Genomic DNA, 15,975 nt, shown 5'->3' with positions numbered 1-15,975 from the left:
GTTGGATTTGTGTGTTAGCCAGAGCGCTGAGTTTGGGTTTGAGTGTAGCATTAGCCAGATAGTTGTCTTAGGATGTAGTACCTAGTGTACCTGTCTATGCATAGAAAACTGAAGAAATGCTTCTAGATACACGAAAACATCTTTAATAGAATAATATAGTAAAAATAATTATGTTTTTATGTACATCAAAAATAGTGCCCATTTGTTATGAACCACTGTATGTACTTTGGATTTTTAATATAATAGGTTTTTAAGGGTTGGGACAACATACATGTATACAATCTCAAATTTCCAAACAGACTTCCCATGACACATGACTGTATATAAAAGTATCTATGTTTACATATGCATGCATATTATAAAGTGCTCAATAGAGAAGAAAAGTGTTTTTAATCAAGACTGAGTTGCAAGTGACAGGAATTCTAAAACAACAAACACCTGGCTTAAGTAACAATAAGGTTCTTAGGGCAAATCACAAAGATTGCTAAGAAGAGCTGCTGGAGAATGCCTGCCAGAGCCTCACACCCAGATCCCCAGGTGTCACCAACAAATCACACATTTGGCTGTTAATGTAGTTTGGAAGTTCAAGGACACTCACTCTAGGGTGCCTCAGAAGAAACCTGACTTCCAAAACACCAGCCTCTGAAAACCTGGTGCACACTTTCACTCTGACACACGTGGGGTTGCCCAACACAGTGTGTACTCCAGACACGGTGCTCTAGTCAGACCCGAGGACGGGCATATCTTCTTTCCTGGGCCCCGTCTCCGTTTCTCATCTCGGCTGCTCTATGGGTGGTGGCTCATTCTCCCAGGCTTCTCCAGTGGCAGCTCTGAGGTCATAGTTATATAACTCCATGACCAGAACGAAAAGAAAGCTCTCTCACCAGCTTTCTTTAGAAAAATCTGATATTTGGACTGGTCTTTGGTTGGATCTCCAGAACAATCACTTCGGCCAGGTGGGTAGGATGCTATTACGGTAAGCCAGGACCCAGGAACAGGATCTTTGGTGGCCTAGCCGTTATGCATTGGGCTGCTAACAGCAAGATGAGCAGTTTGAAACCACGCAGCTCTGTCTCCATAAGAAGCAAAGAGGTGCTTTCCAAAAGTGCCACTTGTTTACCTGGGTGCCTCATGGCCTGAATAAAGCTCAGTTCCTAGATTCATTATCACTTTTTAAAAATGTCACGACCACTGCAGTCTCTGATACGTTCGCCTGGTATTCCAAATAGAGCTGCCACAAGGAAAGAAACTTGCCCAAGGCCACTCGATTATCAAGAAGGAAAACCAGAGCTCTGATTGAATGAATATCCAATGGAATAAATTAGCTGTCTAGTTGATAGATCCCTCTAGACCAGCAGTTCTCTACCTGTGGGTCGAGACCCCTTTGGGGGTTGAATGACCCTTTCACAGGGGTCGCCTAAGACCACTGGAAAACACATAAATATTTCACAATATATACTTACATACTATTTTGTGATGAATCACTACACTTTAATTATGTTTAATTATGTTCAATTTGTAACAATGAAAATCAGATATTTTGTAACAATTTGCAACAATGCATATCAGATATTTACATTATGGTTCATAACAGCAAAATTACAGTTATGACGTAGCAATGAAAATAACTTTATGAAAAAAAAGAAGAAAATAACTTTATGGTTGGGGTCACCACACATGAGGAACGGAATTAAAGGGTCGCGTCATTAGGAAGGTTGAGAACCACTGCCCTGGACTCCTCTGTGGAGATGTCAGATAGTTTTCCAGGTCCTGAAAAACCAGCTACAACCACAAAGAAGGGCTAGTAGATAATCACTCAGGAGTCACAGAATGAAATATACGGTTTGGCATCTGACTTCCTCACAGGGGACAGATATGGGGATTGTTCACCAGGGGTGTGTGTGTGTGTGTGTGTGTGTAAACTACTAGCTAGAAGAAAGGACACTGAAGTAATATCCATCTTTTCCAGAAGAAAGAAAGAATCCTAGGACTAGAGTTTCAGGTAGCACACCTTGAAAAAATGGGCAATTTCATTGGTTCTCTAGATTGACTCTAAAATTTAAAAATTGCAGATAATCTAAGACATCTTTTTAGCTAGCAGCCTCATTGTTTGTTCTGCTCTTGTTTGTCTTTTATACTTTCTCGGTGGTTTCCAAACTTGGCTGTACATCAAAATCACCCTTAGAGCTAAGAAAAACAGGCCACATCCCCAACTTCAAATCCGTGAAGGATTGTGGCGTACAGGTAGGGGATTGTGGTGCTTTCTCTTGCCCGATACCCCGGAACTCTGAGAGCCAGGCCAGCCTCGGAACTTAAGAATAAAAGCAGGGAAGTGGTATTTTTAAGGTCAGTTAGATAGTTTATAAGTGGTAGAATCAGGACTAGAACTTGAATTCCTTTGCTCTAATTCAGTCTTTGTTTAGACCCACTGTGGATGAGTAGCAGGTAAAAGAGCTGTCATTGATCAGAATAGGCTCACTTTCCTAAGCAATTAGATCAAATAATACTTTTAGGGTGTGTTGTGTGTTGACTTGTGGGTCCCCCACACCCCCCAAAATACATTGAGGTCCTAAGCCCTAGTACCTGGAAACATGAACTTGTTTGGAAGCAATGGTTTATTGGTAGAATCGAGGTGGGTCCTAAGGGTGGCCCCTAACCTAATATGATAGGTGTGCTCACAAGAAGAGGGGAATTGCCGCAGCCACACTGCGAGGGCACCATGTGAAGGTGGAGTTGAGGCTGGAGTGAAGCATCCACAAGTCCGGGAGCTGCCAGGACTGCCGACAGCACCGGCTGCGGGGAGAGCCTCAGGGACAGGCTCTTCCCGACAAGCAGAGCTTCTTCAACTTTTCCCATGTGTGACCTCTTTCGCCTGAGAGGTTTTTACGTGACACTGGGCCTACGTATTTATAAAATAAGTATACAAATCAAACCCAGCTTGTAAAACAGTTAATGATTTGGGTGGCCTGGTGAAGTACAACGTATACTCTGGTAATATGGTTTTTGCTACCAGAACCCAGGCTGCAGTGCAACATGGCCGGCACTGCCAGAAGCACCTCAGATTGATCATGCCTTTGACTTTGGATTCGTTTTTGGTCGTCACGTGCTCAGAACACGTCACTGTCACTTATTTGTTCATGACCCACAGTTGAAGATGCTCTGTGAGCTTCCAGAGAGAGTGCATGCCCCCTAGCACCTTGATTTTGGATTCTTCACACCCGAGAGACGGTGTTCCTCTTATTAAAAACAAAAACAAACAAACAAATGCACTGCCATCTAGTCAGTTCCCGTGTACAGCAACCCTGTAGACGATTTCTGAGACATAAACCTTTACGAGAGCAGATAGCCTCATCTTTCTCTCACAGGGCGGCGGGTGGGTTTGAACCTGTGGCTAGTGGCTCTACACCTAACCCACAGTGCCGCCAGGGCTCCTTTTCTTGTTTTCGACCATCTAGTTTGTGGTACTTTGTTGTAGATAGCACATAGCCCTAGGTAGCACCCAGAACTTACTGCTGCCCCGAGGGAAATCCTTTCCTCAAAGTATACCAACCTCTTCTCTTTCCTTGTGGGAGGTGCCCCTTTTTCTGTTCTGACGCTCACCACTGTGGCCTTTGGAAAGTTGTGTGATCTCTCTGTTCCTTAGTTTCTTTATCAGTACAATGCGACTGTTGGACTTGACCTGTTTAACTCGAGTGCTATATGGTTATATTTGTTCAGTTACGACGATTAATGTGATGACAAAGGGCTGAAAAAGAGCTCTCTGCTTTCGTGTCTGCAGGGCAAAGTCATTCTTGCTGCGATGCCGTAAAGACAAAGATCAAAATGCCACGATCCCGGGGAACCACCGCTACTGGGACTCCTTCCCATCCAAGTACAGGGGGGCATGATGGACAGCAGGAAACACTTTGCAGCCAGAAACCACGACGCTACAAATCCATGAAGGGAAGCAGGCAATTGGGCCTGAAAAAATACTCTCAGGGCTTAGAGACGGCAAGAGAGAGGGTGGCGACAGCAAATGTGGACCCTAGATGGGTAATTTCATAAAACCTTTAACTCCAATCCTTTGCTTCTGCCCTAGCCAGATCTCAAGATCCTGTCCCTCCAAAGTGTCTGCCATCCTGAGACAGCAAACATGAAATAATCATATTTAGGGTTGTACACAAATGAAGCATTTATCTTGGCCGTTGGCCCAATCTAGCTACAGCCGCTGGAAGGAGAAACCCAGAGGCTAAGACAGGATTCTAAAGAGAGACACAAAACATAAGACCGGTGTCAGGAAAGTTAAAGCCCAACAGAAGCTGCGCTTACAAACCGTGACCAGGGCAATAAAAAGGGCCCAGTTGGGTCATGTTCAGAGTGAAGGGATGGGCTAGTGCCAGGTCTTACTAAAACAGCCATTTTAACGCATGACAGAGACAGAGGAGCCATTCAGCTGCTAAGCCTGGCTTTCCTTCTGCTATTGGAGACACGGGCAAGGGTCTGAGCAGTGGCCTAAGCCCCGGGCCCGACGCATAGTAGGAGTGCAATGACAGTCTGTTCACTGAATGAAGAGTGGGAGGAGGTTCTAGAGACAATGCTTGTAACTGGAACAGAGCACTCAGGATGGGTCCAAATATTCTGAGAGGCGAATCTGCTTTCAATTCAAGAGCAAAAGATGTCAAAGGTCATTGTGGTAGTTAGTTTCCTAGGAAGCAGGCTCTGAGGTGAAGTGAGGTGCAAAATATTTATTGCAGAATGCCCGTGGGATCCATGCATGTCGGGATCGAAGGGAGTAGAAATGGGGAGAGGGAGGAATTGAACAACAAAGGCCTCAGATCAGCCCATAGGGTGGCTTTTCGCTGTTGACCCATGTGTTAGTCTGGGTGGACTAGAGAAACAAATTTGTAGATATTCATCTGTGTATAAGAAAGAGATTTCTGTAAAAGATCAATTGTATATTGAGAAAACATCCCAGCCCAGTTCAGATCAAGTCCATAAGTCTGATATTAGCCCATATGTCCAATTCTAGTCTATAAATTCCTCTTCAGACTCACACAACACATGCAATGATGCTGAACACAGGAAGATCACAAGCCAGTGGGTAGAACGTCTATGGATTCAGTGGTGGTGGAAGCATCTCAGTACTGGCAGGGGTCTCCACGTGGCTCCTCCAGCTCCAGGGTTCTGGCTCTAATGTAGTTTCATTTGGCTTGTCAACAGGAAGACAAGGCAGAGAGTGTGTGTCTCTGGCCTCCAGTGAGCTATTTATCTCCATGGCGCATCCAAATGAGGTCATCAAGCTGTGACCTGAATGACAGACAAGACTCCACCCCTTTGCAAATTGACACCAGATAATGTGACTACTACAACCTCCATTGAGGCAAGGGGGCTGGTCTTCATGCTTGGTCATCTACCAGTCACTGGGGATAGCCTCCACCCCGGAGGGGACTGGACATTGAGTGGCCATGAACTGGCAGCACCCATCATGCTCAGCAGTGGGGGGAATGAGTAGCTGTTGCCCCGTCATGGAGAAGGGCCTTGTGGGCAAATGCCAACCAGCACTCTAATAATGAATCCACCCTCCTCGTTTTACAGATGCAAACATCGAGAGAGGAAGCCACAGAGCGGGTTAGGAGCAGAGCCAGGGCACCTCTTACAAGATTATCAGAGGTCCCACAGCCTCAGTGTACCTGGAATTTGGAATAGGACTTGACAGAGCTCGCAGTGGATAAGAGACATGAAGGTAGAATTATAAAATGTTATTTTCAAATGTAGAAACACCCAGGAATTGGACCCTTTTGGTGAGCAGTACTGCCGGCGAGGTGTTCTGACATGAAGGTTGGGTCAGTGGTCCCCACACTCAGCTGGAGGGCTGTGGAGTACAGATTCTTGGGCACCATGCTCTGAAATCTTGTGACCGGAGGGTCTGCGGTGGAGTTTACTAAGCTGGATTACGACAAGGGGTGGTTCCAGGGGTTCTCATGCACCTTATCTTTTGGCCTACTGTTACTATCTAAGTAGATATTCTTCTACTCAGTAGCTAAGCTTATGAAACACACAGGCAAATCCCAGATGGTTGAGCGATCTCTCCTCAAAGAGGATGCTACATGCCATTCTGGAAGGGAATCTGGGGCTGGGGTGGGAGGGAGTGCATAGGGGCTCACTCGTGCAACAAACTGTATCAAGAACATGAAGACAGTCATATATAACCAATGGAGATAACCCTGACCTGGAAGAAATTACTAATATTTTGGATGCCTGAATCATGATTTCAACACGTGACCCTAAAATGTGAGGTCGCAGATGGATATTTATTAACGACGGAAGTTTGCTCATGATATCTTCAGTCAGAGAAAGTTGCAGTGGGGTAGAGTGGCCCAGAGCTCGCACTCTGGAGCCTAATGGGTTGTCGGGGTTCAAATCCCAGCCTCATCGCTTACTTGCTGGCTAACCCCGGGCAAATTACTGACCTCCTTGTGTCTCAGTTTTCTCATTCATAAAATGGGGATACTAACATGCAATCATTGTATTTACGGCGAGGATTGATGTGAGTTAATATGTACGAAGCATCTATCACTGTGCATAGCTAGGAAGCAGGGTCTAAGCGCCTGCACATGTTGGTGGTCTGTTGCTGTTGTAACAAAATGCAGTGATTCTCTGGGCTGACGGGGAGTTCAACATCATTTGGTACTGACTGGGGTTCGGGACAGCTGACAGGTCTGACAGGATCTCCTTCGCATGATTGATGGTTGGTGCTGGCTGCCCTCTGGTCCATCTTCTCATATTCGTGGTGGCAGGCTTCGCTGCTGCATGGGGACCCCTCTGTGTAGCTGGTTCACGAAGAGTCTTCAAAGAGGTGAAGGAAGAAGCTGGGATTTCTTAGGCTGGTCTCGGAACTTTCCCAGCGTTTCTTCCACTGCATTCTATTGGTTAGAACAAGGCCTGGCCAGTGGGCATAGTTCGATAGTGAACTTTGACTTAGGCAACCCAGGCAGGAATTCACTCAAACATTCAGGAACAGAGGCATCTGTTTAGTTGTCTGATTGAACTGGGGAAAATGCATCACATCACATTCCTGCACTTTCATCCTGGATAGAACAAACAGGAACCAGAGCAGCCGCTGGGAGATCACTGTTCCCCACAGTCCGGCTGCATGCCGTGCAGCGTAAGGGCAGAAGCCCTTGCCCGAGTCTCCCGCATCTGCTTTCTCTTCCCCTGCAGCGGCAGCAGCTCTTAAAGGCCAGGCTTCCTCCCCACTACAAGGCCGAGGTAACGGCTCCATAAGAAAGAATTGGATCTGAAAGCTAAGGAGGCTGGAGAGGAGAGGAGGCTGAGAAGAGGCTCGCCGATAGTAGAGGCCTCAATGATGGAGAAGAAGGCTCTGTGGGTGTCGCGACCCCAGGGTGCTTGTCGTACCTCTCCTCCATGATGGCGTGTCCCCTGGAGCAGGATACTGCACTGGTCCTGCTGTCTTTGCTCACCACGTCACTGGGTTTTCTGGGCAGCAGCTAGGCCCTTTCCTTTCCTGCACAACATCACCTACTTTTAGGTCAGCCAAGGAAGCCTCTGGCAAGGAATAAAGATGCTGAAAGGGAGCTCACAGGGAAAGAATCTGACATTGATGTACCTAATTTATGCCAGGCACTGTAGTTAGGCTTTTCTTTTTTTTACCAAGTGTCATATGCACGAAGAGGAATCCTGGAGGCATTGTGGTTACATGTCCGGCTGCTAACAGCAAGGTCAGCAGTTCGAAACCACCAGCCGCTCCTCAGGAGAAACACGAGGCTTTCTACTCCCATAAAGAGTTAACCATCTTTGAAACTCACAGGGGCGGTTCAGTCCTGTCCTATAGGGGCTCCATGGGCCAGCATCGACTCGATGGCAGGGAGTGTTCCAGACATGGAGTGACTCTGTTCCACCAAGTCATTCAGGGAACCAGGTTTCTTTCTTCTTATTTCTCTTCCATTTCCTGGTCCTTCACATTGTCTACCTGGTGATGGGGGGGGGGGGCTCACTGTATCGGGGTATAGACTTAGAAGTGGTACTCACCACTCTCACATTCATTTCAGCCACAAGGCCATATCGAATTGAAAGAGGGCTGAGAGATGTGACCAGGATGAAGGGAAAACAGGTTTGGGTGGACCACTAGCATAACATCACTGCAAAGTTTTCGATCTTCAGACTACACAATACTTTGCAGCTCTGAGAATGGACATTAGGATGGACTCAGGACATTAACCATCAAGGCATAGCGACCTAGCAGACCAGAAGTACAAAGGAAAGCTCTCTTCTCATGTATAGCTGAAGTACTAGCTGAAAGCAAAGCAAAGAGGCCATTTCACTTGCACTCTGATGAAACAGTGGAGACTTAAGATCTTACAGTTTCTTTCAAGTAAGACAGTCATTTTCTCTTCTGAGAGGCTTCTAGGTGAACTCAAACCACCAATCTTTCAGTTAGTAGCGGGGCAGGTTAGCCATTTGCACCACTTCCGAAAAGAAGAGTGAATTATTGGTCGATCAAGGAAGTATTAAAAAAAAGGAAACTTTTTAAGAACTGCATCAGCCATAAAAAGAACATTGAGTTATGACCGGCACACGGAACTGACGGACACCTTCTGAATTTTTGAGGAAATTCTATTGGCAAAGAAACTACAAACCTCAGCAGACAAAGTCTAAACATGTTTCAGCCCCAAAGCAATGCTTGGACCTTGGCATCTTCATTAGCAGGAAGCAGACCGTAAAATCTGCACAGCTCCTCACAAGACTTCGTGCAAAGTTCATGTCAAAGGTTGCGAGGGAAGTGGATGACAACGCACAGAATTCGCCCCTAGTCTCAGCCCTTCCTGCCAACCTGCGTTAACCGTGTTGTTGCATTCTCTTTTAAAAAGAAGATTGTATCGTTTATTAATTCTCTGGTGGAAAAGCCACACTGTAGATTCTTGAGTCTTTCTGTTACCCAATCTCTAGCTCAACGCCAGGACACTTCATTTCTTTTTGCACCAACATTGGCCTTTGCAGGCCCGACGCTCTTCCTCCTGTCCCTGCATCCCTTGCACTTCCTCCTGTCCCTGCATCCCTTGCACTTCCTCCTGTCCCTGCATCCCTTGCACTTCCTCCTGTCCCTGCATCCCTTGCACTTCCTCCTGTCCCTGCATCCCTTGCACTTCCTCCTGTCCCTGCATCCCTTGCACTTCCTCCTGTCCCTGCATCCCTTGCACTTCCTCCTGTCCCTGCATCCCTTGCACTTCCTCCTGTCCCTGCATCCCTTGCACTTCCTCCTGTCCCTGCATCCCTTGCACTTCCTCCTGTCCCTGCATCCCTTGCACTTCCTCCTGTCCCTGCATCCCTTGCACTTCCTCCTGTCCCTGCATCCCTTGCACTTCCTCCTGTCCCTGCATCCCTTGCACTTCCTCCTGTCCCTGCATCCCTTGCACTTCCTCCTGTCCCTGCATCCCTTGCACTTCCTCCTGTCCCTGCATCCCTTGCACTTCCTCCTGTCCCTGCATCCCTTGCACTTCCTCCTGTCCCTGCATCCCTTGCACTTCCTCCTGTCCCTGCATCCCTTGCACTTCCTCCTGTCCCTGCATCCCTTGCACTTCCTCCTGTCCCTGCATCCCTTGCACTGCTTCACTGCCTTCCTGAGGGCCTTACTTTCTCATCAGGCCGTGGCCTGCAACGTGGCTCTGTTTCTTCCCATCACCCACGCTGAAGCCAGGAGTCTCGCCACCACCAAAATGGGCTCTCAATCCCAATACAAAACTGACGTCTGCTGTGGCCTTGAACATTTTGGGTAGCTTTCCATGAATTTGGGTCTTGGGCACTGTCGCTTTCCCAGGGTGAAGGGCATCAATGAGCATCTGTTCTTGTTTAAGTAGTCAGTTGGTTATGAATTTCCTGGTCCACATAGTTACTGCGTCATCCAAGATGGTCGGGGACGCTCAAGCGGCCAGAGATGAAAAGCTGATTCGTTTCTTTTCCTTGCTCCATAAAATTTCATTGGAAGACTGTACCATCATTTACTTATCAGGTCCATGATTGATATATTTAGATATTTCTTTTCTTATGGGTTGTGAGTGTTTTATTTTTTGCTATTATGTTATGAACATTCATACACACATACTCATGCATATCTTGATTCACATCTGCACAGATTCCTCTGCGGAGGGTGCATAATGGGTGGGTCATAGGACATTTTCCTCATCATTCTAAACTGCTCCTCAAGGCGGCTGCACCAGTTACGCCTCCTCTTGCAGGTGTTTGACTTTGCTTTGTTTCATTGCCTTTGGCTATTTTCAGATGTGTTTAATTTTGTCAATCGGATGGGTGGCTAGTGGGGCTTCATTTACATTTTCTAGTTACAAATGAGGCCGACTACTCTTCTGTGTTGTTTATTGACCACTTGGGTTTCCTCCTTTGTGTCTGTTCAAAACTTTTGGCTAGAGCTTTTGGATTGTAGATCTTTTTCATATTAATTTATACAAATTCCTTTATTTAACAACCAGTCATTGACATAATGTTGCGAATATTTTCTTCCCATTTGTGGATGTTTTTTCATCTTCTCTATGTGTTTTTTGATAACCTCAAAAAAAAAATTTCAAACTCACTGCCTTCCAGTGGACTCGAACTCACAGTGACCCTAAAGGAAGAGTAGAACTTTAGGGTTACATACCTTTAAGGTAGCAGGAAAACTTTTTTTTCTCCTGAAGAGCAGTGGGCGACTTTTAACTGCTGACCTTGAAGTTAGTAACCCTATGAGTATCTACTACACCACCAGGGCTCCTTTCCACATCTAGAAAAGTGCTTAATTTTAAAGTAGTTGAACTTATCAATAATTTCATATCACTCTCTATCTATGGATCTTAATCAGAATCTGAGAGATGATCTGATTGGTTGGTCCAGTACAATATATGACAATGTGGCTGGCTGGTACTCCCATGTCAATTTACAGACGTCTCATGATGGACAGGGCCCAGCCCCGGCCCTGTTGTTGTTGCTGTGAGCTGTTGTCTAGTTTGCTCAGACTCAGAGTGACCACAGGCATAACAGAACACAATATTTTCCCATCCTGTGCTAAATTCATTATCATTGGTATTGCCTTGGCCCTATAACATCTATCTCTAAGATCAGGGAGAAGGAGCCCGATGGTGCAATGGTTAAACACGCTGTTGCTAATGAGAAGGTTGGCAGTTCAAACCCACCTAGGGAAACCATGGGAGAGAAGACCTGGCAATCTTCTCCCATCAAGGTAACAGCCCAGGGAACCTTACAGGACGGGTCTGCTCTGTCAGGTAGGGTAGATGTGAGCTGGAATCCCAACTGTTGTTGTAATAGATGACAACAACACTATAACATTGTCAATTAAAACAATAAACGATGTGAGTAGGAGGAAGTCAAAGGATAAGATATTCAAGGACCTTGCAACCAAACCCAAGGACTGTGGCTTCTTATAGCAGCAGTTTAAAGAACGGTCCGCACAGCAAGTGAGCCTTGCCGCCTTTGAGGGGCTGCGCAGTGCCCCCCCACACCCCCGAGTGAATGTGAAGGCCTGACAAGCTTGGTTAAAAAAAGACATTCAAGGGCAGAAATATTAGTCACAGACAATAAAGTCCACATCCACTGCTTTAAAACCTAATCCATAGGAAACGTCTTAAAATTATGTCATTTGTTTTTGTTAGGTGCCATCAAATTAGTTCCTGGCTCATGGCAACCCTATGCACCACAAAAGCACCGCTTCGTAGCAGTAGCCCAGCCCAAAATGCGATCTGTGGACCGTGTATTGATTATGCTGCGGTAACTTCAAAATTATCACCAGGAAGCAAAACATTTAAAACGTCACCAAAGTATGTTGAAACGATAACTGCAATCACAATCCAGAAGGTTGCAGTCCAAAGTCTATAAAAAAGGCGAGTGAGTGAGATTGGCCGGTGCTCATGGGGAGAGAGCTACCCGAGGAGATGCAAACATTCCTGCCACTTCAGGAAGCTCTGTCTCAATATTTGAAACTGAGGATCTACTACCAGTAGTATTACATGGCACGGGGAGGGGAGTGGGTGGAGACTTGTGTGGGGAACTTTTCAGGAAGATCCGGGGAGACAGAAGGGTGCTAGAATCAGGGCTACAACGAACCCTACCGACCAGCATTAATTGATTGCCTGTCATAGGACAGATACTGTTGTGCATTAAAGATAGGATCACAGTATCCATTGTTGCTCTCTGTGTGGCAAGTTTCAGAGAACTTGGTTCCAACTTCATAAGCAACTACTTTGACCCTTGTCAATAGGAGCCCCGGTGGTGTGGTGCTTAAGTGCGGAGCTGCCATCTGCATGGTCGACAGTTTGAAACCACCAGCAGCTCTGGGGGAGAAAGACTGGGTTTTCTACCCTTGTAAACAGTTTGGAAACTCACTGGGGGTCACTAGGAACATTGACTTGATGGCAATGAGGTTTATTCTTTGTTTCACTAGTTCAGAGGTAACGCAGGCTTCAGGGTGGGATGAAACTTAGTGGCTCCTGGGTCATCTCCCTTATATATTGGCCTCCTGTTCAGGCTCATTTCCTTCACTGGCTCAAAACGGCTCTTCCAGATTCTAGCATTCACCAAAAAGAGGAAAGTTCTTATGAAGGTTGGCTTGTGTGTGTTATTAAATATATGTAAAACAAAATAGTTGTCATTTCAACACATTGTCCACACACATTTCAGTGACATTGATTACATTCATGCTGTTGCGCAGTCATCATCGTTATCTATTTCCAAATTATTCCACCACCAGTCACAGGAATCGAGAGTTCCCTCAGCAGTAATCCCCCCTTGCCCAAAGATACTTCTTTCCCAGAAGCACTGAACAAAAGCTCACCACATTTTTCATTAGTCCAAACTGGCTCACACGCTCCTTATAAAACCAATTCTGTGTTCAAAGGACTGCCATGCATTGGTTAGTTCAGAAAGGCTAGCCATACCGCTGTCTTGGAGAGCAGGAGGAGATTTCCACTAGACAGCAAAGACAGCTCTGGCAGGGGAGCTGGAGTCCTCAGTGCCAATGGACCAGAGAGGCAATGACTGAGTGACGATGGAAACACCATCAAGGAATGGCAGGAAGAATGTCATCCGCCTTCTGATATCTGTGTCCGCGGCAGCCTGAGTCTACAGAGAGCTTACGGTTTAGCGTGGATGGCAGCATAGTAACATACTCATAATCAAAAATTATATTAGAGATTTAAAGTGCTATGTGAGATCACAGGTCACTTCTAGCACCTGCAGGGAAGAGAAACTGCCTTTTCCAAGGGCGACAGGGGACCTGACGTTCAGAAGGAAGCCGGCTGTGGGCTTCTCAGGGGCTCTAGCTCTAAACATCAGAAGTGATCAGAGAGGGGCCTCTGGAGGGAGAAGGCTCAGGTGGGAACCCAGGGGCAGTTGGCACAGCGCAGGGGCCCCTTGGTGGGTGGGTGCATAAACAGGCACCACCTTGGGTCACTAGATCAGTGTAAGTGGGCTCTTATGTGATTCCCACTTGGCGGGTTGGCATGGGTAACACAATTGTTTTTGGGGGTAGGGTGGGGTCATTAAATTAAGGAATAACACAGGGACCCAAGAGAGTGGCTTGTTTAGTAGGGTTCTGAATTACACTTAGGAAATTATCTACCTGGTGAGATCATAATTTAATTTTTCTTAGCGTGAATTCAAAGGGAGGTGAGGTGACTCTGAGGGTCAATTCCATACACGGTGCTTCATGCTTTCAAGCAAGACTGTGCTTGACCTTGGCATTCTGTGTACTGGTTGAATTGTCCATGGTGTCCTTGATGGAAATGATTTCTGTGCTCCCCATCATCAGGAAGACCTCATCAGGATTTCTTCCTCCTCTGCCATCTTGGTAGCTCGCAGGTAGCTCCGTGTTGTTGGCCACCAGACATACCTTTTAACGGTACAAAAAGTATTAATTTACATTCAAAGTAAGAGACTATGAACCTTCACTGAGTTCAGGAGCACAGAAGGTGAATGGTTTAGACACAGCTCCTGGACATGAATATGGTCATCATAAACTGGAACTTCCAGATAGTATTTAACTGAATATACGTGTGTGTCTGTGTGTGTACACATATATATTTATAAATATATCCCACGTTGCCACTGAGGCAGGAGCCATGTGTTGGACCGCTAATCGCGAGGTCAGTTAGCAGGTTAAGGAAACCACCCACTGCTCTGAGGGAGATAGACAAGGTTCTCTACTTCTGTACAGAGTTCCAGTCTCAGAAACTCACAGGGGCAGTTTTACCCTGTCCTATGGGGTCACTAAGAGTTGGCATCAAGTATAACAGTAGCAGGTGATGAATTTGATTGGTAGCCACGTGAAATGAGGCATTGGTAGTTCAGTGATCCAATTACTGCCTTCCATATGAGGGACTTGGGTTTGATTCCCAGCGGCGCACCTCATTTTCAATCACCACTCATCTGCCATTTGCATTTTATGTGTTGCTATGATGTCCAGCTGGTTTCAGTAGAGCTTCCAGATTAAGATGGACTAGGAAAGGGGCCTGGTGATCTACTTCAAAAAATCAGCTAGTGAAACATCCATGGGTTACAATGGTTCAGTACCCAACTGATCATGCTGTTCATTCTACATTGCATGGGTGCCATGCATCATGGCCGCCACAATGGCAGCTAACACAAACATCGTTGAAACATGCAGCAAGAAATATCCAGAAAAACATGGGAGAGGACAGAACTAGAGAGGTAGTAGTAGAAGACATCAGCATAAGATGTTGGGCAATACGGCTATCAAAAGAGATAGTGTCTGGGGTCTTAAAGGCTTGAAGGTGAACAAGCGGCCATCTAGCTCAGAAGCAAAAAAGCCCACATGGAAGAAGCACACCGGCCAGTGCGATCACGAGGTGCCAAAGGGACCAGGTATAAAGGCATCATGCAAAAAAAAAAGATATATGTGTGTATATGTATATATGTGTGTGTGTCTATATATGTGTATGTGTATATATGTGTATGTGTATATATATATATACCATATTGAATGAAGGGGGAAGTGCAGAGTGGAGACCCAAGGCCCAAATGTCGGCCAATGGAGATCCCCTCACAGAGGGGTTCAGGAGAGGAGATGGGTCAATGAGGGTGCGAGGTAGTACCGATGAAGAACACAGCTTTCCCCCCGGGTCCTGGATGCTTCCTCCCCCCAACTACCATGATCTGAATTCTACCTTGCAGGGCTGGATAGGGCAGAGTTTGTACAATGGTGCATATGGGGGCTGGAGGCACAGGGAATCCAGGGTAGATGATACCTTCAGGACCAGGGGTGTGAGGGGCGATGCTGGGAGAGCGGAGGGTGAGTGGGTTGGAAAGGGGGAACTGATTACAGGGGTCCACGTGTGACCTCCTCACTGGGAGAGGGATGGCAGAGAAGGGGGGGCGGGAAGGAGACTCCGGATAGGGCAAGATATGACAAAATAACGATGTATAAATTACCAAGGGCACATGAGGGAGGGGGGAAAGGGGAGGGAGGGGAAAAAAAAAGAGGACCTGATGCAAAGGGCTTAAGTGGAGAGCAAATGCTTTGAGAATGATTGGGGTGGGGAATGTATGGATGTGCTTTATACAATTGATGTATGTATATGTATGGATTGTGATAAGAGTTGTATGAGTCCCTAATAAAATGTAAAAAAAGAAAAAAAAAGAATGACGAGGGCAACAAATGTATAAGGGAGCTTTGCTCAATTGATGTATGTATGGATTGTGATAAGAGTTGTATGAGCCCCAATAAAAATATTTATTAATTAATTAAAAAAAGATGTTGGGCAATAATAACAAAGATTTGTGTGTGCATATATAGATATATCAAGAAACTAAACCCGCTGCCATTGAGTCGATGCCAACTCATAGTGACCCCTTAGGACAAGGTAAAACTGCCCCTGTGAGTTTCCAAGACTGTAACTCTGTGCAGAAAGAGAGAGCCTCGTCTATCTCCCTCAGAGCAGCGGGTGGTTTCCTTAACCT

General features: G+C 46.1%; 1 pseudogene; it reads left to right on the top strand.

Moving 5' to 3' along the window:
• Positions 1–11,393: 11,393 nt before the first annotated feature.
• LOC142438416 (small nucleolar RNA SNORA68) lies at positions 11,394–11,533 on the top strand (annotated as a pseudogene).
• The last annotated feature ends 4,442 nt before the right edge of the window (positions 11,534–15,975 follow it).

This window comes from Tenrec ecaudatus, chromosome 1 (genome assembly GCF_050624435.1).
Source record: "Tenrec ecaudatus isolate mTenEca1 chromosome 1, mTenEca1.hap1, whole genome shotgun sequence".
Lineage (NCBI taxonomy): Eukaryota > Metazoa > Chordata > Mammalia > Afrosoricida > Tenrecidae > Tenrec > Tenrec ecaudatus.
The sequence above is the reverse complement of the archived record's forward strand: the minus strand, read 5'-3'. Positions and strand labels throughout refer to the sequence as shown.